Source organism: Phymastichus coffea, unplaced genomic scaffold (assembly GCF_024137745.1).
Source record: "Phymastichus coffea isolate CEN01 unplaced genomic scaffold, Cenicafe_Pcof_1.1 PCOF00034, whole genome shotgun sequence".
NCBI classification, from domain to species: Eukaryota; Metazoa; Arthropoda; class Insecta; order Hymenoptera; family Eulophidae; genus Phymastichus; species Phymastichus coffea.
The window spans coordinates 3,121,857-3,148,280 of NW_026706845.1; the positions used below are offsets into that span (position 1 = coordinate 3,121,857).

General features: G+C 35.4%; 1 protein-coding gene across 6 annotated transcripts in view; it reads left to right on the plus strand.

Moving 5' to 3' along the window:
* The first annotated feature begins 1,899 nt into the window (after nt 1-1,899).
* Nucleotides 1,900-26,424, plus strand: part of LOC131663382 (sperm-associated antigen 7 homolog) — a 190,392-nt gene continuing 165,867 nt past the window's right edge. For 3 of the 6 annotated variants that reach the window (XM_058933765.1, XM_058933770.1, XM_058933768.1), the window contains exon 1: nt 1,900-2,029. The gene's annotated coding sequence lies outside the window, so the exon portion shown is untranslated. The other 3 variants (XM_058933766.1, XM_058933767.1, XM_058933769.1) reach the window with 3 other exon arrangements.

A 26,424-nucleotide genomic window follows, 5' to 3' on the forward strand; every position in this document is an offset into this window, starting at 1 on the left:
ATACATGACCCAAATTACTGGGGAGAGGCGAGCGCTCAAGTTTGCAACATCAAACCAATCATCCAACCACCAACTGTCAAAGTCGCGAGAGGTGTTGACTGTACTTAGCGCAACAACCTGGACTTTATCAGGAGATATTAAAAAGTATATATGTATAATTTTTAGTTTAGACTCTAGGTATCTCTAAAAAATATATCGTTCTGCTAAAAGATTCAACTAGATTCATAATTATAATTATATGTACATATATGTTTATATTATTATTATATATATTAATGTTATGTTTAGAAGTATAGATATTGAGTTTATATATATTTCATTATTTAGTATCCCTTTTATTTTAATTGTAATGCATGTATGTCATACGTGCAGGCAGTCCTATACTGGGTCACTACTTTGTGTCTGACAAGTCGCTCCAGAATTGTAAGTCTTAGGTTGTGTCACAATTACCGTTGTAAACACACATTAGTAGTGCGCGCTCTCTATATTTTCTCCTTCCCTTTCTCTAACGTTTCGTTGCGCGCGCACTCTCTCTCTTTCTATTTGGCGCGTGCGCGGAATGGTATATTTGTCGCGTTCTTTCTTGTTCGCTCACGTTTAGCCGGGTGTCATGGCGTCGAATCCTTTGTTCAACTGTCACACATGACATCGACATTTGATTCACCTATAATTCGCGAAATATGTTGTGTCACTCACGAAATGCATCTAATTTTCATTTTTCTAATCTTATTTAATTGACGTATAATTTTATTCACTTTCTCTATCACTTTATTTCTTAAAAACGAACGCGACAGAAAAACCGCATTTTTCTGTTTATTCTCTAATTATTTTTATTTGTTCTGTAACGCTGACTCACTGTTACTATCTCTATCTCTATCGCGATTCCGGCAGCTTATATTCTCTTTTTCGTTGCAGTGTGAATTCTATTTTACTATTGTTTCTCTACTTTGTTTTGTTTGTAGAGCTTCCAGCTACTATACAAAGGAGAATGTTTCGTTATGTTCTTTGTCGTGAACTCATGTAGCTTAAGCGAATGATTTTCTTTATTTTGTAACACTTTAATAATTTAATTGACATACCTCTATAAGTTTTATTTGTTGCGCAGCGGAAGCGTTGCAGGGCCGATAAGCTGTTGGAATTTTGGATCGAAGTGAATTAATTATTAGTTTTAGGTTAAAATAGAAAATACAAAGTTATTTTATTTTAAAAGTCTATTACAATAGTTATACTCTAATGATGTTCTAATAATAATGATAATAGTAATCCTCTAATTATTGCGAGAGCTCTAACACCAAAGGCGCTCACTGTTGGAATGCCGCGCTAGTTTCCGCGGCAGTTGAACTCAGCGAAGGTGGCGTGGTATGCGTGCGCGCAAGAAGTTTAACATTTTTAAATTAATTTTCTTGGAAAATACCAAAGATAAAAATTTTTAGAAAACGGACTAATTCGGAAATTTTTTTTTTGTAGACCATTTTCTAGAACTATAGTATTTTTGAATCGCTCTGTATATGTATACACGACCTAGATTATTACACACACGCTTAAAGAGTAATTCGCTATAACTGAATGTTAATCAAGTTATTTCAAGTTTTTTATAACGATTATTTTATTTTTTCCATATTTTATATGAGGAAAAATAATTTGAATCGTGAACAATTTAAAAAAATTTATTTATTTAAAAACTATTCATTTTTTACAGACTTATATGGTTTAACTGAAGTTTGTACGTAACTTTTCGTCTTGCACAATTTTTGTTGTTCGTACACGAATGGAGCAAATTATTTTAAATACATAGAGCAACTGAGGAAAATTATTTCATTTAAAAACTATTTTTGTTTTTAAGTTTTGATCATTTTCCTGGGTTGATCTGGGAGTGGTGTTTTGACCATAATGTCAAAATGCTCTTGTAAACAGCCTAATATACTTTTCAATTTTCGTAAGGTTGATATATAGATGTTATTGTATATGACAGCCTTTAATTGAAAGAAAATTTGTATTTATATTACAATATTAAAAGATAAATTAATAGGTGTGTATTAATATAATTAATATAGTATAGTTACTATTCACTACAAGTTTACTTAGATGTGAAAGATATAGGTGGAACATAATGTTCATAGTAAACGTTCCTCGTAATTATTAATGTATTTTCTTACTAATGACAATTGTGAAATGAAATATTTAATATTTTTTTGTAACTATTTCATGAAAATATTTCAAATATTTTTATATCCATACATCTCTATAGAAAATGTTAATTTAATGATACACACATAATAATTTGACAGGAAAATCTCTATAAAGTAATTCTTTTAAAACAATACACTCAGCTTTCCTCAATACACTGACTGTTAACAGAAATAGATTTTACTTTTTGAAATAGATTAAATTTCCTTAAACGTCTTATTTTTTATAAACTATAAAAAGATAAACACTATGTTCAACATACAATAGAACTGATACATTAAAATTCTATTCTATCAATTAGATAAAATCTATTAAATTCATAGATCAATTGTTATGAACCTTGTTTAATATATAGCGATCAACATAGTGAATTCAATATTAAATTCAATTTACATGTAGCAAACACAAAATCAAGTTCATGGTCATTTAATTTTTAAAAGAAAAATTGTAAATACTTATATAGGTAGACTTACAATTTTATCAACCCTCCATCTAGAATTTTGTTGTAATTTGGATATGCTATAGCTTATTGAAAAATAAAAGATACGTGTTTTTTTTATTTATTGGTGGAAAAAGCTTTCTAAGGGCTAAAAACCACCCTCAAAAAACCATAAATATTGATAGAAAACTGTTCTAAGGGGTGATTTTTGAAGGTGATTTTCATCCCTTAGAAAGCTTTTTCTACCAATAAAAAAAACATGTGTCTTTTATTTTTCAATAAACTATAACATATCCAAATTACAGCAAAATCCAAGGCACAGGGGTGGGAATGTTCCCTTGTTATCACATAATCATCATAGTAATTTTATCGAGATATAAATTTTCATGTTTTCTATATTTAATATATTTTATAGTATATTCTAAAATAACATAATCAATAAATAATGTAATTGTCAATTAAAGTTGTAATTTTCATTATATAATATAACATACACACACAGTTTCAGACTGCCTTCAAACTAAAAGAGGTTTACCAGTTGTATCTAACTGTTTACCTTTTTGTACATAAATTTTAATTTTTTTATTCGATTTTGACATAGTTTAAAAATGATGACATCTTTTAATATTTTAAATTAATACATTTAAATATCCTCAATAAAGATAATAATGAAGGTTTTTAGTTAGATTTAACTGCATATGGAGTAATAGAGAGATGATAATTGAAATTGTGGCATGGATTTCAGAAATAAAACAAAACCATAGAGTTAAACTGGAATGGACCAGTGACGATGAATTTATAATTCTTTTTTTAATAATTCACTAATAAACTTCATTTTAACAAAAATATTAGACTATCTAGCCCTTTGTTTAATTTTGACTCACATTCAGCGTATCATGATAATTATTATTAGAACTTAACTAACAAAAATTGTATGAATTTCATGATAACTTTATTTGATACTTCATATGGAATTCATCTAAACTTATATGAAAATTTATTAATAATATATATGAAATCAGTATTTATAAATAATATATATGAATTTCATTTATTTGAATTATATATAAAATTTTGTAGCCATTTAAAATTTCAAGAATTATATTATGTACACCCAACGTGGATTGAATCGCAACCCCCCTAGTTAGGTTGGTATGAGAATTCCGTCGTTGCATCGGAACGAAGAAACCGCGGGAAAATTCAAAAATGAAAATTCGTTTTAAGATACGATAAAAAGCTAAAACGTTACTAATTTGTTTTTAGGTTTAAAATTAATTGTTTGCCGAACAATGAATTTAGATGAATGATTATTTGATTTTAGGTTTTAATTATATAATTTAAGAACGAGCGTTATACTATGACCGATCTGAAAACCACCGTTACGGATTGAAAGTAGCAGTCAAAATCAAAGCTCGAATAGCAGACCTGAAAAAGCCTGTTTACACGTGTATATGTCTATTTTAAATGTTTCTTCCGAGTTTCTTATGCTTTTACCTGCTTTTGCTTCAGCAAGGATTTATCGTTATGCTGGCATTTAGATAAGTTATTAGTTATTTATTTATTTACTATCTACAATAGAAAATAAAAACATGTTACTTTGTGAATGTTCTTTTTTTTGCAGGATTTTTTATTTCAGCAGGATGAAGTGAAATAGAAATGTTGGTGATGATGATGGCGATGAAGATCAATTGCAATAAATATGTGCAAATTAAAGGACTGATAATCAGGCGAATGAGAATGTGCTTTTTTTAAGATTTTTTTCCAACAAGTAAAAAATAAAACTAAAACTGTGTTAATTGGTGAATGTAAGGATTGTAAAGTGAGTGTTTGATTAAACCAAGAAGGTGTCCCAAGTGCAAAGTTATCATGGCTTACAAGTTTACAATGTGTGGAGTGAAATGAGCAAAGATCATTTATCTCAGACAGTTATTTACAGGCAAATCAAGAATCAATGTCAACCAAAGAATCGATTATTCTTCTACAATGATTGTCAGTATAAGGGTATACGTCAACGATAACCATTAGTTCACTTAACGAGTTGTCATATATCAAATCTTCTATTTATCGAGTACAAGTGCGGTTGTACCACAACTGGTTTTAAGTTGCTCGAGACTAAGATGATTGACAAAATCCTTTCCTCACTTATGAAGTACAACCACACTTGTACTCAATAAATAGAAGGTTTGATATATGACAACTGATCAAGTGAACTAATGGTTATCGTTGACGTATACCCATATCATACCCATACCCATATCATCCATGCTACGCGATTCAATTCACGTTGGGTGTACGTCCAATGGCAATTCTTGTAGATAAGAAACACGGAATTTTAAGAACCAAGTGTTTTTCTTGTCAGCTACGACCAACGCTAAAGTAATTTATGCCATTAGTGGTATTTCTCAGCGCCTACATACTCTGTCGGAAATAGTTTATGCATAAAATTATAATAAATAGAAATCGTCAATTATATATATATATATATATATATATATATATATATTATATATATATATAATATAATTCTACGCAAATCTTTTGTTTGTTTTTCTCACTAATTTGTTTTACATATTGCAATCGAACGCGATAATTCGTCATACACCTAAGTAATCTTATTTATTTCTTCCATTTATTTTAAATTACACTCAGCATCTAAAACTTAATTTAGCGCGTGAAGCTTTATTATTATTATTAAAATAATTTTATTTGGGTATTTAGATGGCGACTAGTGTAGGCGGTTTTGACGAATTATCGATTTTTAAAGAAAGCGTAGAACAACGAATTGCGGACTGGATTAAAAAGCTATCGAGCGACGAACTCGATAAAGTTTTACGAAAATTAGAACTGATCGATAAATTTTATAATGCTGGAAAGAAGGGAAATAGTGATAGATGGAAAATCACTTAATTTTAATTATATTCAGCAACGTTTCGTCAGCACATTTGCTGACTTCTTCAGGCTTTATTAATAGAAAACAACAAATTATCAACAATAGAGTTTGCAAAAGTAATTTTAATAGTATAAAATTATATGTACATGTGTATACATGATTTCTCTTGTAGTCAAATTATTATTGGCTAAAACGAATAGATCGTAGCACAGTCAAGTTACAATAAAATGAGAAATCAAGTATTTCAACCCATATATATACCCTTCATCTATTATACCTTCCTCATCGATCTTAATAAAGGCCTATAGATGTGACTAAGATGTTGTATATCTTCTTTTCTATTTAACGTGTTTTTATGTAAGCCAATGTGTAACACTTCGGATATTCTTCGTTTCTTATAATTCTTTTCACAATCCAATATCTTAACTTTTTTTCCAGTCAAATTCATGTGAGAACGTTCTTCTATGTGTAGCTACTACTGTATCTGAATCAATGTTTTTTTTGTGTTCATTTAATCTAATTTTTAAGGAACGCTTACTGCCACCTATGTAGACCGCTGAATATTGATTGCAGTTAAAACTGTAGACAATACCAGTGTTGTCTAATAAATCAGACTTGTCTTTTCCTAAACGGATAAACTCTTGTAATTGTTTTTGTAATAAAGGGATAAGCATAATATTGTTTTTTTAACACAGATGAACATTTTTTGAAGATGTTGCAATTATTAGGAATAGCGACTGTAGGTAATTTTTGATTTTCTAATTTTTTAGAATTATTCTTCCCTTTTTTGTATTTATTGATACATTTTTGTATATGTTTTTGATAAATAAAGATGGATAATTATTCTTTTTCAGGATATTAGTAATTATTTTTAAATTGTTGGTATGAAATTTTGTGTCAGCAAGTGAATACACTCGGTCAACTAAATTTGAAACTATATTAACTTTTTGATGAATTGTGTGTTCTGAGTTAAAATTCAAAATTCTGCCAGTTTGTGTTGTTTTCCTAAACCAGTCAAATTCTAATTTATTATTATTTCTGATCAATTTTAAGTCAAGAAATGGAATAAAATTATTCATTTCAATTTTAAACGTAAATTGTAGTCTATTATGATAAGAATTGAACATCTCTTATTAGACAACACTGGTATTGTCTACAGTTTTAACCGTAAACAATGTTTAGCGGTCTATATAGGTGAAAGTAAGCGTTCCTTAAAAATTAGATTAAATGAATACAATAAAACATTAATTCAGATACAGTAGTAGCTACACATAGAAGAACGTTCTCACACGAATTTGGCTGAAAAAAAGCTAAGATATTGGATTATGAAAAGAATTATAAGAAACGAAGAATATCCGAAATGTTACACATTGGCTTACATAAAAACACGTTAAATAGAAAAGAGGATATACAATATCTTAGTCACATCTATAAGCCTTTATTAACCCATTAATACCCAAGCCGAATTTGGTAGAGATAGCCTTGAAATAACTATTGAGTTCATGTTATAGCTCAAAAATAATTTACAGATATTTTTTCTTTTTGCATTTCCCATTGTTTATAAAAAGTTATTTAAACAAATTGACAAAAGTTTTAGTTTTTTGAAAAACTATTTACGGCAATCTGTTCTACGGGAAAAACCAAGGCGAAAACCTCTGTAGCGTTTTTTTGTCAGACTCGATTTTGTTGGTGTAATTTCGTTATAAACAATTTGAAACTGAGAAGTGATGCTGACCTCATTGTATCCCAAGCCGAATCTAGTCGAGATAGCCTTGAAATAACTATTGGGTTCATGTTATAGCTCAAAAATAATTTACACGTGTTTTTTCTTTTTGCATTTCCAATTGTTTATAAAAAGTTATTTAAACAAATTGACAAAAGTTTTAGTTTTTTGAAAAACTATTTACGGAAATCGGTTCTACGGGAAAAACTAAGGCGAAAACCTCTGTAGCGTTTTTTTTGTCAGACTCGATTTTGTTGGTGTAATTTCGTTATAAACAATTTGAAACTGAGAAGTGATGCAGACCTCATTGTATCCCAAGCCGAATCTAGTAGAGATAGCCTTGAAATAACTATTGGGTTCATGTTATAACTCAAAAATAATTTACACGTGTTTTTTCTTTTTGGATTTCCAATTGTTTATAAAAAGTTATTTAAACAAATTGACAAAAGTTTTAGTTTTTTGAAAAACTATTTACGGCAATCGATTCTACGGGAAAAACCAAGGCGAAAACCTCTGTAAGATTTTCTTGTCAGACTCGATTTTGTTGGTGTATATTCGTTATAAACAATTTGAAACTGAGAAGTGATGCTGACAAAAACCTCTCTAACATTATTTTTTTCAACCCAACGGTTTTTGTTAATCATTATGGGTAAAAGAACTACTTTCTTCAAAACAGATCCTTAAAAACAATTACGAATGATTTTCTCTGTGAGTTTTGCAAAAATAAATATCACAATTTGAACAACAATATTCAGTAAATACTGAACAATTTTCGTTTTCACACTTTCTACGTTTCCTAACCTTTATCTGATGTTCCTCTGTCGGAGTTTTAACTTTTTTCTGTCGTTTGGGTCGATGAGTATTTTCGAGTTTTTGAATATAATATTCACAAACTTCCTCCACAATATCTTTTGAACCTTTCTTCTCATCTGGATGGAGTTTATTGTAAATAACAGTAACATTAGCGAATGAAGCTTGTATGTCTCATGAAGAGACACCACGTCCATTTTTTGCTTCGGATTGTAGGCATAAATGCATTACAATGCTGGTCGTGTAAGTCTACTCCACCCATGTGCCTATTATACATTGAGAAAGCTTGAGTAAAGAGAATTTTTTGCTTAGTTTTATTATGCCATCTTTTTATTTCAACTTTCTGTTCATCTTCGTATTTAGTTGAGAGAACTGATACGGGTTTTGAGTCCATCACCGTTATGTAATTCAGTTTTGAATTGGCTTCATGAATTGAGATAGTGGTTCCTCTATCAGCTTTCTTTGATATATCGATTTTTGCTTTGACGCGATTTTGACGAACAGTTCCTGTAGCCGATAATCCAATATTTCTTAAGTGAATCATGAGATCTGGAGTTGTAAAGAAGTTATCAAAAAACAAATGATATTTTGCCAGATTTTCATTTTTAACAGTCTCCAGGAACCTTTGAAGTAATTTGATAACCACTCTCGATCCCAAACAAATAGAAGCTAAAGGATTTTTCATTCAGTACCAAACTTGCCCGTATATATATCTAAATCATATATGTATCCATCTGAAGAACATAGTGCCCATAGCTTTATCCCAAATCTTATAGGTTTGTTCTTAATGCATTGCTTGATGCTGAATCTTCCAAAATATTTGACCATAACTTCGTCAATTGACAAATTATCATCAAAAAATCCATATCTCATACAATTTTCCCTAAATAATTTAAATAAATATTAGACTTTTCAGACTTTATCTTTTTCATCTTTATCTTGAAGTTTATAAAACCTAACGTTTTTTTTTATTTTTACAAATTTTTCCCTTGGCATAAGTTCTTTTATTATTGGACACTGCAAAAGTCGTTTGTTGGACCAATAGTCAGACTGCTTTTTCCTAGAATTGACTATAGTAATCATAATGATCACGGTGAATCAGTCTAAATCATCATTGGTCAATTCAAAGTGGTTTTCGGAAGTAGCTTCTATAATAAAGTTTTTCATTGATTGAGAAAAAAAGAGTTCAAACAATTCCAAAGAACTTTTTGAGTAAAATGATGAAAGAGATGAAAGATCATAGTCATCATCTGGAAGATCGTCATAATTCAAAGCATTATCACGCCAATCATACTTTTGATTCGGTTCTAGTAACTTCTGGTCACTAGTATAAGAACTCTTTATATGTTCATACGATCCTGTAAGAAGCGGCCAAAGTGAAGTATGTATATTCTTCTTCTTCATTACTTGAACCTTCATCTGAGCTCTCATGCTCTGTTGGAAGAAATGCAATATCAACATGATGGTCACCATCGATATCATCACCGTCAACCATTTCATTCAAATCAGCAATTCTTCGCCTCGTCATGGTATTACAGTTTTATATTGAAGTATATAAAAAGAACAAAATTAGTAATTTATTCAATATAATAGAATGGTCTTCTATTTCACTGAGTAACTAGCTATCGTCGAAATAGTATATGATACCGAACTATTTACTCGATTTACATTTGAAATGAAGATAGGAATGAAAATTAGAAAGAATTATAAAATTATAAGGGATTTCTACTGATGGTGTGATTATTTCAGTACAACCGTAGAAAATCTTTTTCAAGTTATTTTTAGTTCACATTCGGTTCGTAAAATTCAAATGATGGAAACTGCTTTATGATTTCTAATTACAATTGTATGATAAAAGGCTAAAGAGGTTTTCGCCTTGGTTTTTCCCGTAGAATCGATTGCCGTAAATAGTTTTTCAAAAAACTAAAACTTTTGTCAATTTCTTTAAATAACTTTTTATAAACAATTGGAAATGCAAAAAGAAAAAACACGTGTAAATTACTTTTGAGCTATAACATGAACTCAATAGTTATTTCAAGCCTATCTCTACCAGATTCGGCTTGGGCATTAATGGATTAAGATCGATGAGGAAGGGATAATAGATGAATAGTATATATATGGGTTGAAATACTTGATTTCTCACTTTATTGTAACTTGACTGTGCTACGATCTATTCGTTTTAGCCTATAATTTGACTACAAGAGAAATCAGGTATACACATGTACATATAATTATATACTATTAAAATTACTTTTGCAAACTCTATTGTTGATAATTTGTTGTTTTTCTATTAATAAAGCCTGAAGAGGTCAGCAAATATGCTGACAAAACGTTGCTGAATATAATTAAAATTAAGTGATTTTCCATCTATCACTATTTCCTTTCTTTCCATTATTACAAAATTTATCATTTAAAAAATCATAAGGTAATCAAGACAGTATGTTACGATTAGAACTGATCGTTGAAGGTTGTATGAGCGCGCGAATAGATTATATAAGCGACTTCAAGACGATTACACCGCAGCTAACTTTGTAGTAACCGCGAACCCGGAAATTCGACGAAACAATAAACAGACGGAACGACTTATGCGAAACACTAATTCGTTCGAATATTTTATCGGCGGAGCTACGCGATGACTTTATTTCTGCGTTGGCAACAGATATTACAAATGATGCAGAAATTAATGCAGAAGGCGATACTTCAAGATTTTTAGCTAGTTCACCTAGCTTTGCGCAGAATGCAGCAGATATGTCGCTTACAACGCTTGCGGATACATCACTTATTGCATCGTAATACGAACCAGTGCATACGCAACTAGCGCAACACAACGATCTTCCAACGTTAACGACCGCTACGACACATACCCTCAATAGTTTTTCATTACCGCCGATCCCTAGTTTTACACCCGCGCACCATTACAACGTAAATATAACGCATACAAGCGCAACCTTAGTTACCTCTGCCGCTCCGACGTATACGGCAACAACGTTGCGGATAAGCGTTCAACAGTTTTCAGAGGCAATAAGATTATCAACAGATAATTCATCGAATAAATTAAAACGGTGCGTGCTACCGAACGGCACAATACAGCTCGTACCAGAAGCAACAGCCGTCGAGCTCAGGAGAGCTATATTGTCAGAACACAAATTGATAACGAAAAACACAGATTTAAGAAATTATATTGCAACGATTTCATCGGAAAATGACCGACTTACTCGAAATATTAACGAGTGAAAATGTGTTAATGAGGACTTGCAAAGATCGATGTAAAACGTGGTAGCTAATGCTCAAAAACAAACAGCAGAAGCTCAACGTAAGCTCAATGCGACGCATACTGCTAAAACTGTACAATTTCAAAACACGTATGATTTAATTGAAGACGATAACGACTTTGACTTATCGTGTACGCGATCGCAAAAAGCAATTTGAATCCTCACTCGTGTCTTTTCCACTCTACAACTAGACCGACAATAACTTCTGAGAAGCAATCGGCTCCATTTACGCTACTACGATCTGCGCCAGCAACCCCCACAAGCTCCGGCTGGAGAAGGGGGTAGCGATCTCGTCATTGCGGTGTGCGCATGATGCGCCAACCCTTGCACCGGTTCCTGACCCAGCATTAAGCTCAGTCTAGGAAAGGAGGATCCCTGCGAGTGCAACCTTTGTTCCGCCGTCGTTGGCTGAGGGTGCTGCGCCAAGACTGACAGCGCAAACCGGTGCGCCCTTCAGGCATAACGGAACGAGCTTGCAGCCTGATATGCGTAATTATTTTGATGCTTCTCGTCCTAGCTTTTCTAGCAAACATCTAGGAAAGACTATTAGAGAATGGAAAATTCAATTCTCGGGCGAATCCTTTATGAGCATGGATCATTTATGATCTCGTCTTTATTTAAGAAACCGGCCCTTCTCTAGTATAGGATGGTCAGCTCGACTTGGAGAACCTATGCGGAATTTAAGGAAGCAGCGTTAGGATCATATAGTAATTCGCGTAAGTTTAAGAAAAACTTGTCAGTGGAGGGGCAAGTTTAAGAGAAACTTGTCACCCAGGGCGCAGATGAATCAATATGCGACTATCAGCTCTCAATACCATTTTTAGTCGTTTCGAAACGCCCTGGAGTACGCGCGACCAGGTGATCTTAGCCATTGGTAATATGCTGCCTATATTCAAGAAAAGGCTGAAGAAGGATCAGGATACCTTTACCACGCTACAGCAGTTGCTTGAAAAGGCCCTGGAAGTCGAATCCTATGAGTCTGACGAGCAGTGGAAGTCTCCATCTACTTTAGAGTAGAGTATGCTACCCGAAGCTGCCTACAGGCCTAAAACTAAGGCTGTGAAGCCCAGGATGGCGATAGCATCAGTGACAGAAAGGCCTATTCCCACCGATGAAGCTGCATTAGAGAAAGCCTTCCAGAATTTCTCGAACAAGAAATGGAAGGACTTGACAGCCGTCAAAGTTAAGAATTTGCCCCCCGCTGAAGGTGGCAGAGGCCAGACGACCCTGTCGGCGCAAGATGCAGCTAGCGGCGGCGACTCAAGAGCAGTCTCGCGAACCTCGCGCTGGTCTAACAATAATAGAGGCCACAGAGGCAAGCCGAAGAGAGGCCGAGGAGCAAATAGCGCCCGGGTGATTACTCCGAAGTCCGACAAGAATAAGGACAACGAGCCTGGCCCGGATGTAGGCAAAGTCCTATGTTGGTCTGGTTACACCAGGACCCACTGCCCCGAATTCTCCAAGACTACTAAGTCGGAAAACGAGTTGGGCAGCATGTAAAGGAGGTCCCTACGACACAGCCCTTAAACCACGGGACTTTGGAGACGATTAGCGCTGTGGGAGTTGTGCATGCAGCGCCGAGCGTGAGAATTAACTCGATGCTAGCTACGAGCCACTCAAACGCCGCGCTTAGTCATGACGATGGAGGTATCGCATCAAGCGCTCTCGTCGAAAAGCACCCGCGTTAGTGATAGAACGTACATGTCAGCTCCTTCTCGTTCAAAGCTTTATATGATACGGGAGCATCACGAACCGTTCTTGGCCCCATCGGAGTAGAGATAGCGGCAGCCTGCAACTTAAGGGTGTCACCTAACTCTGGCCCAGGAGTAAGAGCAGTCGATGATCACTATGTTAAGTTGCCCTTTGAAATAGGAGAAATTAGGCACGATGTGGATGCGCTCATTCTGAAGGATGCAGATACTGGTTGCACCTTAGGCGGTGACTATATACGAGCTTTTTCAGCAAATCTTGACGTGAAAGCTAACACGTTGAAAGTCGAAGGTAGTACGGACATCATTCCGGTTATACTCTCTTCAATGCGAACGAAGATAATGATGTCATTCGCCTCGCTTGGTATCCAGGAGGTTACCGATAGTGAACGCCAGGAATTAGAGCTGCTTATGCATACTCTCCTACCGGAATCGGAGGAGAAGACGCTAAGCTACACAGATTGGATCCAACATGACATCGACGTTGGTGATGCTCGCCCCGTCAAACAGAAATATTATCTAGTCTCACCTAAAGTTAAGTTGGAAATGCACGAGCAGGTACATAAGATGTTTCGCATGGGAGTAATCCGCAGATCCACCATCGAATGGTCGAGTCCAGTCGTGATGATTCGAAAATCAGATGACTCGTATCGCTTTTGCATCGATTTTCGGAAAGTGAATGCGTTTACGCGTATTTGCGCTTATCCATTACCGTATATGGATGTCATTTTGCGCAAAATTCAGCACGCCCGCTACTTTAGCGCGCTATATCTGTCTGGCGCCTCTTGGCAGGTTCCTCTTACGGAGAGTCATCCCGATTACCGCATTCACTGTACCGGGAATGGGTTTATTTGAATTCATTCGGATGCCTTTTGGACTTGCAGTTGCTCCCGCTACATTTCAGATGCTGATAGTCACACCCGAAATGGAGCCTTTCGCCTTAGCGTATCTGGACGACTTGATCATTGCCACAGGAACCTTCGGCGACCATGTCAAGTGGCTCAAGTTCGTCCTTAGACGCATTAGCGAAGCATACCTGACAGTGAATCGCCTCAAATCTCGCATCTGTATGCCAGAGGTGCGCTACTTAGGCGTCTTGGTTAATCAGGATGGGATCCGTCCGGATCCAGATAAAGTGAGGTTAAAGTGAGATGAGATTCAAGAATTGGTTGAATACCCGGCGTCAGCAATTCTCAAGCAGTTGCGTAGATGTCTAGTCATGGCCTCATGGTACCGAAAGTTCGTTGGAGACTTTGCTTCTATAGTGGCTCCACTTACTACCCTTACTCGTAAAGATGCGAAGTACGAGTGGGGCGAAGAGCAACAGGCTGCTTTTGAGCAAATAAAGGCTCTACTGGCCACTGCTTCAGTCTTGGCTAGGCCGGACTTTAACGCCCCGTTTACTGTCGAGTGCGATGCGAGCGACACTGGCTAGCATCCTGCTCCAACGCGTGGAAGGCGAAGACCGAGTGCTGTGTTATGCGAGCATTTTAACTTCTGCTGAACGTCGGCTTTCGGTGACCGAGTGAGAGTACTTAGCCGTTATATGGTCTGTGGAAAAATTCCGACCATACATAGAAGGCTACCACTTCACAGTAGTCACTGACCATCATAGTCTAGTGTGACTGAAAAATCTGCAATATCCCAACGGGAAGCTAGATCTTTGGTTTCGCAAATGTAAACTTTCGCAATCCTATGACTTTGACATCGTGCATAGGAAAGGCAAGGACAACGTCGTACCCGGCGCGCTTTCGCGCATGTTTGAAACTGAAGAGGATCAGGCTGCAGCCATAGCCGCATTGAGCGTAGACAAGGATATTAAAAATCCTTGGTACCTCCGCAAGATTCGACAAGTGCTAGACGACCCACGAGCTCACTTCTACTGGAAAGTAGTGTGATATCGCCTATATATTTATCGACCTAATCCCGTAGTCGACGATTTTCTTGGATGCGACGAGGATGCATGGAAGCTCGTCGTGCCACGCGAGCAGCGTGCCCGGATTTTGTCTGAATACCATGAAGAGCCGTCAGCAAGCCATCGAGGTCGTTACAAGATGCATGAGCGTGCTGCTCTCCGCTACTACTAGCCCATGATTTATAAAGATGTCGCCCACTATATACACCATTGTCAAGTCTGCCAGCAGGTCAAAGTTGAGCAGAAAGTCCCTACCGGATTAATGGGCAAGCGAATCGTATCGCGTCCATAGGAAATTGTGTCCGGAGATACTATGGGTCCGTTCCCGAAGTCGACCCAGGGATACGAGCACCTACTCATATTCCTGGACTTGTTCACTCGATGGATCGAGTGTATACCTGTTTGTAAAAACCATTAAGCGCGCGCTGAACAAGCGGATATTTCTACGCTTCGGGGTACCGGACGTGTTTTAGTCCGACAATGACACGCCTTTCAAAAATCGGTTAGTGGAGGACTTCCTTGACGCACAGGTAGTTAAATCCGGCAACCAAAACGATGATCGCCGCGTTTATCGAGGAACGGCATACTACTTGGGATGTGCATGTAGCCAAGTTTACGAAAAGTAACCCAGCCTTCCTCAACTATGGACGCAATCCCAAGCCACCTGATTCAGCGCGTCGAGGTGAAGAACGTGCTGTTACTGATCAACTCGAGTCTGACGCACTTGACGAGTGGCGTTGTCGTATGCAAAAGCTCGAGAAATTTAGAGCTAAAGCACACCAAAACTCCCAAGCCGTACAAGCAAGGCAAGAGAACTATTATAACGCGAAGCACCGTGATATTCGTTATAATGTCGGAGATAAGGTCTGGGTTCGAAATCGCGTGCTTTCCTCTACAGCACAAGCTGTCGCAGTTAAATTAAGCCCGAAATATGCTGGACCCTTCCTTGTAACTTCGCGCCTGGATGTCAACACATACCAACTCCAAAGTGAAGATGGAGTTGATATGGGTAAAGCCGCCGTATGCGATCTCAAACTTTGCTACGCCGAGGAACAGTTTCTCGATGAAGCAGAAGACGATGATTTTCTTACTAAGGATGAGATTCATGATGCAACGGCTCTTGAGCACGACACTGAACTTGCGATTTCCCATGACCGTGCTTCGAGCCCTGCCGACGCTAGTAAAACACACGCGACAACAGCACCGAAAAGACAAGGCCGACCGGGCGACTCCAATAAAGACGTGTCAGCGATAGTTCTCATGTCGCCGCGACGTTTGCGCTCCAAAAGGTAACACTGCGGGCGTGACTAACATCTACCACCGCCTGTATTTTCCTTTATTTTAGTTTGGTTCGCTTGTTTTGCTTTTTCACTTTCGCATGCTTGCTTGACGCTTCATACACATATTTATCCTTGTTTGGATCATCTAACATCTTATATTTTCTTCAGCAGCATTGTGGCCATGAGCCCCAAGTAGTCAATCCTCCTGTGGGAGGAGGACCTTGAGATTGTCTAGTCTTTTGTAGCTGGATTATTGAATGCTCTCGGGCCCTAGTCACTATTGAATACCGGAGTGACGCTCGAAGATACCTTCGAGCTGACCGATTGAGCACCAAGAAGCCAATCGACCAGCTGGCCCGCATCCGCGAGATACTGCAGACCCAACCGGAAGGTCCAGAGGAAGAGTCCAAGAGTCCTCCCGCTGGAGGCGAAAGCCCGAGCACCTCGACGTGCCCGCATAGCGGTTGCCGCCGAAGAGGACCCGGCTTATGCCAGCGTCCTTGAATTTGCTGAACGCCACGGAGGACGCGCATGGACCCTAGCCGATGACTTTATAGACCAGATCCAGGACGCGATTGACCTCAGGAAAGTACTTGAGGCGGCCACAATCCAATGGTAGCAAGAAAGAGAGCAGCACCGTGAGGCAGAAAGGAAGAGGCAGGAGGTGGAGAAAGAAAGAGCTGCTAAAAAAGGAGCTTTTGGACTTAACGACAAACGCTTCCGTAATAGATAAAAATGATGATAAAATATATCATACTCCTGAATGTAATTCTCTAAATAAGTATTTGTCGATATTGGAAAATAATTAGATAAAATCATTAGATATAACTTATGGCGTACGCTAATTTCAAAATTAATTGGTGGTTGTCAATAAAATAAGTTTTGCAGATAATAAAATTATTATAGGCAATGATAACTATGATTAAAGCAGTGGGTTAGTAAAATTGTTATACAAGAAAAAGTATAATTCTTTTATGGTAAAGCAAAATGACATAAGCTAATATGGTCGAATTACCAAAATGTACGTTATCATGCGAGTAAAAAATGTTATGACATTATATCCATTAATAATTACATTAAAAAATTCATCGAGAAGTGGTAAAGGATTTTCTTTATCGTAACTATATAAAATAGCATGACTTAACAATCATACTAATTATATTTATTGGAATGATCGTAATGAGCTTATAGAATAGCTTAGATTATTACTTGCAGAAACATCAGCTGGTAATCAAAGTCATGAAAATGAATTTCAATCTATAATTGAGAAGCTCCTAAAAGCTGAAGTAATATATCAATAACGAAATTTTTAGCTCATTATTATCATGAGTATCGATGTTTTTGGATGTCAGCTTATTAGTACTGATGCCACTCGTGGTCTACCTGTTATAAGATTTAAATTGACAAGTGATGGTCATTTTGATCTAGAAAATAAGACAATTTGTGTGATTGCTGATGCTGCCGACTTTCAAGACGCTGTTAGTGTTAAACTTTTGCGAAAAGTTGTTAGTAAGGAGTTGGAAAAAATTTCCATCATTATTAATGTTCAGAAGCGAAAAATATATGTAATAAGTTCGACTAATAAATTAATATAAACTGATATTGAATAAGAATTAACAAGTATCAGCAATAGTATTTCAGCATCACGTTTAAAAATGGATGCCATTGAACAAGAGCTTTTGAATTTGAAAAAATAAAGAACTAGTATAAACAAGTTGCAATTGAGCATCATAAGCCAGTTTGTCGTAATTATCCATGAAGATCATTTGACATGCGTGATATAGATATAACATGGCAAATTGATCTTGTTCAAACGATACCGTATGAAAAAGAGAATAAAAATTATAAGTACATTTTGTGTTCTATTGCTTTTCTAAGTACGCTTGATGTGTTGCAGTTAAGCAGAAAACTGGTAAAGACATTGCAAAGGTTATGTAATCAATACTTGTGAAAGGATAAGTGCCAAAGAAGATTTGTCTTGACAGAGGTCGTGCATTTTAACCAAAAAGGAGACTAGCATAAACAGATCTAGGCGTCACTTATTTATAAGAGCCAGATTACACACTATATATAGACCAGGGGTTCTTAAACTGTGGTACATTACAATTTTTTTGTGGTATAATTTTTATATTATAGTATTAATTTTTATAGCGAAATATTTTTATGGTGGTACATATATTTTTGTTACAAATTTTTCAAGATTTGGAAACTCCTGCTATAGACAAAAGAAAAAGAAAATAAATAAGACCAAATAGTTACAAAATTTTTATACAAACTAAACGATGGAAACATTTAGAAATACTAACAAACAAAAATTGGCAAAAATATCATTTGCATACAAAATTAAGACAAAATTGCGACTAAATAGCAAAAAGATCAATATTTTTTATTAGAAAAATTGAAAAAGAAAATTAGTATTTACAAAATGAATGCAGAGCTATATGCCAATTTCAGTTATTTTACGTACCTGAATACACAATGTACATTAGCAAAATAGTCTTAGAGCAATCAAACGAAATATTTTATGCATATGACTGTAACGAATGACTAAATAATTTTTATATGATGCGTAGTATCAACGGATATCAAAACCATAAAATATGTTTATTTCCGCGCGCTCTTTATTATTGGCACTAGTCATTTTGACTGATTTCAGTATGAATAGCACCGAATTATTTTTCTTAAAAAGGAATTAAAAAATAATTATTTATAAAATTTATTACTATCAAAAACGTGGAAAAGTCATTGTATTAGATCCAGTAAAAGTATATTTGTAATATGTAAATTTTTAGTGAAAAAATTAAAACCAGCCATTTTCAAACTAGCCTAATAAATTTAGTCTTAAAATACTTTTGACATACCTTATAAACAAACTACAAGCGTCTTTCAAAAATGCATCAACTTTCATATGTTGAATGTCGATTACAATACTAATTTTTAATCGGTTTTTAAATGCGTTATCTAAATTAATCCATTACACACGATTTTTTTGTTACAACCTAAACTATTTTCACGAACTTTATAATTCTCTAATTTTAAATCAATATGTTCAATTTTTCCAATGGTACTGAGCAATTGTTTTTTGTGACATACCGAGTGATGACTGTCTCAAAACTTTTTTCAAAGTTTGCAAAGAAAAAATACACTGTTTTTTCCATTGATCTACAATTTGTTCGTCACATATATTTTTAGAAATAATAAGATTTGTAGCTTCTTTTAATGTACTGAAATATTAAACATAATTTTGTGAAATTTCCATTTTTACTCTTGTAATAATCAATCAGGAATAAATTGACATCCGTATCTTACACACACATATACACACGCGCGTGCGCGCACGCACAAATACATAATACTCACACACACATACGTTGATCATCTTCAGAATCTTCTTCTGACTCAGTTAAAGGATACCATATTGTAAGCTCTGCATCAGACAACATTTCTTCTTCAGACTCTTCAGATTCATCTAAACTTGAATATACTATAAAGAATGTTCCATGTTTTTCACAGTATATCTTTGACGATAATTACGATATGCTCTATTAATTAATTAATAATCATTTCTAAGCATTCCTTTATTTAATTGGGCTTCTTCTATTTCGATAATCAACTCTGCTAAAAGTCTTTCGATGTTATAATACCTGAGATCTTATTATTGAGATGTCTTGTAAATTAGATTAAAAAATACGGAAATAGACTAGTTTAGTGTTTTTGTGACCAAGTAATGTTTTTTGAGGATTTGACAAAATGTTTTAGATACGTTTAAAGCTGTAGTTATCATATATATATATATTGCAACGATCGCCGAGAATCGTTTTGACTCGCGTAGGTTACTGAGCGGCTGAGCGTAACAGCCGCGATCGGTTTGAGAGAGAGAGGGCGCGTAGGGGCAATGACCGGGAGGGGAGAGTTTGCTAGCCAGTATGACTGTGACATTCAGTCCGGTTGCATCACAGATTTCTACGAGTGAGAAACAACAGCGCATGTGACATTCTTGAGCGAGATCCAGGAGGTGAAGTGCAGCGATAGCGAGTGTGGAGCACGAGCGCGAGCACTGGGTAACGTGCGCGACCTCGACAGCTACGAGAGAAACCCCGGCAGCGTCAACAGCCGCGGCGGGAGATCAGGCGCAGAGGCAGCCCACAGACAGCCTTTTTAGACGGGTACGGTTGGCCACCGTATCCCCAACGACTCCGCGGTAGGTGCACAGTACTGCTTATTGTTATTAGCGTGCGATCCCGCACAGCGCGTGCGGCGAATTATAAAAAGCGTGCGAGCGATTAGTTCCGCGGAATCGCGATTTTCACACTCTCTCTCCCCGTTCGTATTGTCATTCGGAAGTGCGTGCGAAAGTCTCTCGGCTAATCCCCCTCTTGTATTAACTTTGAGTAAATAAAGCGGTCAGTGATTTTTACGGAACGATCGTATTGTTTTGTCTTCCCTTTGTCCGAGAACCGTGTTATTGTTTATGTTCAATTCGAACGCGCCGGTAGCAAGGCACGGATCGCGTAGGCAACTTAAGAAGCGGCTCGCCAACCGAGTTACCAGCAGCGGCTGACGGAGCGCTGCTAAGCAAGCGCGCCAGCGCCTCCAAGCGGAGAGATCGAGAACCCAACTTCGATCGGTAAAGGAACTCTGCGCAGGCGCACTCTCGGACAAGGTGAGTTAATGTGCTTATAGCACATAGATAACAAGGCGTCGTTTGACCATACAAATAGGTATATTTAAGCGGGATCGAAGGTTAAACGGCAGCCTGTTACAATATATATATCAGAATTGAGCCGTTTGGCGAATTCATCTATTTTGATAGATAGAATATATAATGTCATAGATAAATCAAAGATGATCCAAGTGTTACTGAAAATTGATTGATTTTCCTATCTATGATTTTTCAAGTGATTTATAATCATATATGTAATAGTTATTATATCATAAATAGGCAGTTTGAGGAATTTGTACTCTCAAAAAATTCAAGCTCTTATTAATTTGCGTTGCGCCCAAAAGTGTTAGTTGAAATAATTGTTCCTTATATGCTCAAATGTCTCTTAAATAATGATTGAAGTTTTAAGTGAGTCCTCATTTTATCACTTGAAATTAAAATCTAATTAGGCTAATGAAACCTAGCATTCAAATTTGTTCTGCTCATATGATCATTTATAATTTATTATGTATATTTTTTAAATATTCTAAACGCGTTTTACCAAGAAAATTTACGTGTGATATGTTAGTTACAACAAGCATTTGTTAATGGCAATAATCTTTATTGTTATATCCGAAGCTCATCAAGAAACATCTACGACCATTCTTAACATTTACTTAAATAGATCTATATATATATACCTCAAGGTAAGGAGCAAAAAAATTAATAATGCGCACGCGCAATAATTTTATTTCGTTTCTGCCATTTCTTACTTAAACTACACGTTTATGCTATATTCTATCAGTTTTAATAAACATATTTTTTTAGCAATGAATACTTTAAAAGAAAATGAAAAGTAATATTAATCACGTGACAATATTTTAAAAATTTGATGGAATGCGTAAGTGATGTATATAGATAAAAAATGTGAGGAGTATTTCCCGAGGATTAACGTTGAGTTGAGCTGACAAAGATAATAGTTAGTCAAGAGCCCACTTCAGTCAGATTTATAGAGCTTCTGAAAATTGCCACCACATATCTTACTGTTATTATAATGGCGCTTCTATCAATTTCGCAATACTAGATAGACCAGCTATGTATGTGCGATAGAGCTCTAGTTAATTTCTATAATATGTGTTCGTTCGTTTATATCAAAGTAGTGATTTTGTAAGGTGGGTTAGTTTTCGTCAATAAAATTTCATCTATAAAAGGGTTTACCTGAAATAAAAAAAAATAGTGTTTTCTCTGATGCATTTCCTGAAAAATTCGTCGTTGTATAACTTGAGATACACCCTGATATGGAGTTAAATTCTAGTCACGAGGTGGATGGTAAAATGTTTTCCCGCCTAGTCGAATCTATGCATTTACATTTGCAATCTTTAAAACTTTGAAATTAACGATATCTTTCAGGTGAAATGACTGACGATGATAATTCAATACTTGAAGAATCCGACTCGTTTTTTTTTGAAGACACGACTGAAATTGATAAGACAGAAATTGCAAAAATTAATCAAAGTAAACCAAACAGTCATAATATAAATTCCCCTATTAGTACGCCTGAACAGCTAGATTATTCTAATTTAGATAATCAATCTTCATATAAAAAAAATAATATCAAAAAGCTTGCTCCTCACAGTGATTCAGAATCAGTCACATTTGGTTCAGAATATGTACCACATGAATCTGAAGAATCAGCAGAATCATCTGATGAAAGCATAAGTGTAAAAAATAATCAAAGTAAATCAAACAACCGTAAAATAAATTCTCTTATTAGTACAGCTGAAAAGCTAGATAATTCTAATTTAAATAATAAATCTTTGTATGAGAAAAATCATATTAAAAATCTTGCTTCTCACAGTGATTCAGAGTCAATAACGTCTGGTTAAGAATACTATATGTACCACATGAATCTGAGGAATCAGCAGATCATCTGATGAAAGCATAAGTGTGAAAAATAATCAAAGTCAATCAAACAATTGTAAAACAAATTCTCTTATTAGTACACCTGAAAAGCTAGATGATTCTAATTTAAATAATCAATCTTTGTATGAGAAACATCGTATTGGAAAGCTTGCTCGTCACAGTGATTTAGAATCATTAGATGAAAGTATATATGAACTAGAACATAAATCTACAAAAAATTCTGATACAAGTTACTCAGATGTAGAATTAGAAGGGCTCAATGTTTCATTTAACGTTTCAAGAAAATCATCAGATAAGAGAGAACAAATTGAAAATACTAGTGGTGTTAATAATAGCACATTCAATAAATCTTCAGATGTGAGTGGACTTAGTATTTTAGATAACTCATTAGTTAATATCAATTTAAATTCAGTTGGAACTGCATTACGTAACAAAGCCACTGAAACAGTTGTAACAAGTTCTGATGGATGTAAAAAAAATTGTTGCTATTTTTGTATAAAGAAAAGAATTAAAAACAAGGATCCTAATAAAAAAATTCTGTATACGAAATTGCCTAATCATTATGAAAAGATTCATGGAAAAGAAAAATTAGTTAAAAAACTAAAAAACTAAAGAAGAAGATTGTTCCAGGAAAAAGAAATTGTACTGCTGCTTTAAAAAGAAAACTTATTTTTAACCAATTGAAAATAAAAGCTAATCATATAAATAATTTGAATGCAACTGATGGAAGTCAATATGTTTTACGTCGAAGACCTAAAATACCAGGTAAAACTATTTCATCTTATTTGCCTTGTTACAATTGCACTCAATCATTTTCATTGACATCTTTACGTAAACACGTAAGATAGTGCACTAAATTATCATTCATAAAAAAGCATGTAATTCAAGCTAGAGGTAGAGTAGCAAATGGCGAATATCACGAAATAGCCAATGAAGTTGCTATAAATATTATTTCTAAAATGCGCGAGTCTGACGCTCTGCAGCAAATTAGGTATGACGAGGCGGTTTCCGTATGGTTAAATGGAGAGTCGTCAAAGTATGAAACAACTCCTCATAATCATAAGCGAGTTAGAGCAGATTTGAGTCGTATTGGAACATTATTGATGGAGATGAAAAAGCTTTGTTACATTATATATACTAGATACTTGTTTGATTAGATTAAACATTGCGTTGGCAGTAGCTGGAGATTCCATAAATTTTGTGTCCAGATTTGGTTTATCCATAATCTTGACAGCCTTTATAAAGTCCTCATACATATCTTCATGTAAAATATCTTTGACCTCCTTGACATCTTCATTAACCCATTAACGACCAAGACGATCGATTTTAGACTAACTTTTCGTAGCTGAATTTCAGGTACTCAACGAAGTAATAACTGGGTCCGACATATCAATCTTTATGTATTTTTGTCTGCTGAATCAGAATCTGGGCTCGAAATTCGAAAATTTCTATTGCAAAAAAAGATATGGCGATTTTTTTGCAAAAAAATCTGAAAAAAAATCGCATTTTCAAACTTTATGATTTTTTTTCAGGCAGAAATCGCATGAATTCATGGTGAAATCATTAACCATCGGTGCATAAATTTGTTGAAGTTTAACGATAAATTTTTACATATACGTATTTTTCGCCAAAATGGCGGCCAAAATGCAAAAAATTGCATAAAATCGCATTTTTTGTTCATTATTTTTTTTCTCGAAAACTAAAGAATTAAACAAAAATTGTCTAAGAATAAAAATGTCTTAGAATTGATCAAGGAATACTCTCAAATTTTTTCAGATTTTTTTGAGACAATTTTTTATTTTTTGAAAAATGCTAAAACCTAATTTTTAAAAAATGTCTGCAAAAAATCTGAAAAAATTTGAGAGTATTTTTGGATCAATTCTAAGACATTTTTATTCTTAGACAATTTTTGTTTAATCCTTTAGTTTTCGAGAAAAAAAATAATGAACTGCAACGGTAGTCGATTCAATTAATCGAACCGTTCGCGATTCTGATTTACGCGCGTTAGTTCTAAATATTGAGAGAGAGAGGGGGCGCGCGATCTTTTAAATTAGCAGTTACATCTCAGCTGTTACGTGTGTAGTACCGCCAAAATAGTTTCGCACAGTGTTACAACTATTTGCCAATAAAAAAGTTTACTGGGATTTTGGATACTTGTGCAAGGGTGAGCGAGGAAGCAGCAACAGTAACAGCATCACAGAGGTAGCAGCAAAAGTGACAGCTATTAAAACAGCAGATTAGCGATCGAGGCAGCACAGCTGATTTGGATCGGAGTAGCACCTTTAATTTGCTTCTACAATTACGGCTGATCACCGTAATTGCACCGCAGGGTAGGTGCACCTCCCTTAATTATCGCGTGACAAAATACATTTATTATTTTATTCAACCGCGTTAGCGTTGATAATTTTGTATTCGCGCCGAGCGTTAGATCGCGCCAATTTTCGTATCTTCTCTCTCTCTCTTTCTCACCGAAAGTTATTCGATTGTAAATCCCATTCGCGTGCGTCAGTCTTTCGGCCCGACAAAGACTGTAGTAATTTTTATTAATAAAATCTATTAAAATTATTCGCCGATTTCGTCATATGATTTTTCCTAGTAGTTTAAACAATTAGAAAAAGCCTAGGTTTTAATCCTATTATAGCTAGGGGATTAAGTGGATTTGGAGTAAAGTCGCTTACACTTGAAACTCATCGTGTGTCACAAGGCACGTGACTTAAGGTGAGTTCAACTCTGCTTGATTGAAGACAACTAAGTTAAGTCAGCCGACGTTAAGGCGAATACACATATTAACATACGTGTTAACGGAGCGGAGGTTTGCTCTGCATCGTGGGAGTTTGCTCTTAAATAAATTTCTCATTTTGCAGGTTTATCCCCCCGTTACAGAACAAAAAATACGATTTTTTGCAATTTTTACATTTTGACCGCCATTTTGTCGATAAATTCAGATATGTAACAAATATCTATATTGACTCTACAGTGATTTTTTACTCTTTGCATAACCCAGAGACAACGGCGTGGACGTGGTAAAAAAATGTCTTCTTCGGGGTGCTTTTTTACCGTCAGTCCTCTTGCCTCTCACTAGTCGGGGTGCTTTTTTACCGTGAGTCTCCTTGCCTCTCACTAGTCGGGGTGCTTTTTTATCGTGAGTCCCCTTGCCTCTCACAAGCACCTATATTTTAGTGCCTTTTTTTCATACACGAACTGCAAAAATATAATTGGCAATCACTACATAAAAGGTATGTTCTTACAGGACAATTAGAACAACTTTTTTGCTTGCTTTCTCTGATCGTTTGATGTTTACTTTGCTTTATTTTACCATCATAAATATAACTTTTAGCTATCGATATAGCGAAGTCTTTTGTTCCAACTTTATTTTCATTATTCTTAGCAGCATTGAATATAACCAGAGATTAGTAGGGAGATTGCCAGTCCTTATGGCCGGGAGTGTGCTGTCGAGTTAGCATTGATCAGAGCGCCCCGTCACGGTCAACCAACTGAACTATACACAAATTTTTGAGCCGTCCAGAGAATGTGTGTATGAGTAGTGGGGCGATCTGGGCGGAGCAACGGCGTGAATCGTACATGCTCGCTTGGAAGCAATTTTGACTTTCCGCATCCGCGAGATCACTGGCAG